The sequence below is a fragment of the Chrysochloris asiatica genome, unplaced genomic scaffold, assembly GCF_000296735.1.
Source record: "Chrysochloris asiatica unplaced genomic scaffold, ChrAsi1.0 scaffold00340, whole genome shotgun sequence".
Classification (NCBI taxonomy): Eukaryota; Metazoa; Chordata; class Mammalia; order Afrosoricida; family Chrysochloridae; genus Chrysochloris; species Chrysochloris asiatica.
This window is the reverse complement of record NW_006408858.1, coordinates 2,234,854-2,237,257: the sequence shown is the minus strand read 5'-3', so window position 1 is coordinate 2,237,257 and position 2,404 is coordinate 2,234,854.

Below are 2,404 nucleotides of genomic sequence, written 5' to 3'. Positions count from 1 at the left end.
CCATCGAGTCGATCTGACCCATAGTGACCCTTATAGGGTTTCCAAGGAGCAGCTGATGAGCTTGAACCACTGACCTTACAGTTCAAATGACCTTGCAGTCTGATGCATTAGCCCACAATGCTGTTGTTAAGTGCTGTTGAGTCAGTTCCGACCCATAGCGACCCTCTATAGGGTTTCCGAGGAGTAGCTGGTGAGCTTTAACTGCCGACCTTACAGTTCAAACGGCTTTGCAGTCTGATGCATTAATCCACAGCGCCACACCACAGACAGGCTATAATTGTCCTTAGAACAATTAACCAGACAAGGTCAAAATGACAGAGTTTGCCCAAGGCAGAAGGGATAGGAAAAAAGGACAAATGGAAATAGTAAACAGAGGAAGGAAATGGGAAGAGTGTTGTTACATTGTGGGGATGGCAATCAATGCCACAAAACAAAATGTGTCTGTATTGTTGAGCCGGAATGCTCCTTAGAAGCTAGATGGCAAGACTTTGTCTCACATACTTTGGGCATGTTGTCAGGAGGGACCAGTCCCTGGAGAAGGATATCATGCTGAGTAAAGTGGAGGGTCAGAGAAAAAAAGGAAGCCTGTCAATGAGATGGTCTAACGCGGTGGCTGCACCAGTGGGCTCAGACATCGTAAAGATTGTGGGAGTGCTGCAGAACCAGGCAGTGTTTCCTTCTGTTGCGCATACTCGTAGGGTGGCTATGACTTGATGGCATCTCACAACATTAATGGTGTTATATGGAAAACCAATTTGCTTTGTCAACTTTCACCCAAATCACAATTTGTTGTTGTTATGTGCCATGGAGTCGGTTCCAACTCTTAGCAACCCTGTACAGGGTTTCCGAGGCTGTAAATCTTTACGGGAGCAGGAAGGCCTCATCTTTCTCCCGCGGAACAGCTGGTACTTTCACACTGCTGAACTTGCGCTTCACAGCCCAATTCATAACCACTAGGAAAAAATATATGTACAAACATTTCACAAAAGAAGATAATATAAATGGTAAAAAGTGCTGCATCATTGGTCACAGGGACATGCAACTGAAACATCCATTGTTGTTGTTAAGTGCCATTGAGTTCATTCTGACTCACAGTGACCCTATATAATGTTTCCGAAGCTGTGAATCTTTGCAGGAGCAGAGTGGCTGGTGGGCTCGAACCACCGACCTTATGGTTAGCAGTTCAGTGCATATCCTATGGAGTCACCACACTCCCCACACATCCATCAGAATGACTAAAATAAAAGACTGATCATACTAAGTTCTGGTGAGGATGTAGTGGTACAGCCACTTTAGAAACAATTTGGCAGTTTCTCATCAAGTGAAACATACACCTACTATATGATCCAGCCCTTATATCTATCCAAGAGAAAAGGCAATATATGGCCAAAGAAAATGTGTACACACATGTTCATAGTGGCTATATTTGTAATAACACAAAATAGGAAACAACCCAAATGTCCATCAACAGGTGAATGAATAAACAAATTATGGTGTATCCATACAATGAAATCCTACTCAACAATTGAAAGGAATTCATCAATGGGACAAAATAGAGAACCCAGAAATATGAGGGGGAACTTTAAAAAATTAGTCAAAAGTGGAAATAAAAGATACTAGAATTAGCCCATGAACTTTATGAAATTCCCTTGTAGACCCAACATATCCAATTGACTTTCTTTTTATTGTAGTAAAACATACACACACATGCACACACATATATTTATGGCCGCTAAAGGTTGGACCGACTCAACAGTACTTAATAACTTATATATAACAAAATATTTGCCAATGCAACATTTTTACATGCATAATTCAGTGACACTGATTACATACACCATGCTATATACTTATCACCAGTATTCATGTCCAAATTATTTCACCATCATTAACAGAAATTCACTGTCCCCTAAGCAAAGACTCCCTCATGCTCCCTCCCACCCTTGGTAACTATTAAAAAAGTTTGGTTTCTATGTATGTGCCTATTTCATATAAGTGGAATCTCATATAACATTTGTCCTTTCGTGACAAACTTATTTCACTCAGCATAATGTTTTCACGATTCATCCATGTGGTAGCAGGTATCAGAACTTCATTTCTCTTCATGTGTGAGCAATATTCCATTGTGTGTATGTATGGACTACATTTTGTTTATCCAGTCAACTGTTGGTGCCTATATGAGTTGCTTCCACCTTTTGACTATTGGGAACAATGTTGCAATGAACATCAGTATACAAGTTTCTGATTATGTTTCTCCTTTCAATTCTTTTGGATACACCCAGTTGACTTTTTTTTTTTAATTAAATGTTTTTATTTTGCATTGAGTGAAAGTTTACAGGGCACATCATCAGCTTCACATTCAACCATTCATATAGCTTGTTTCATTACATTGATTATTATCCCC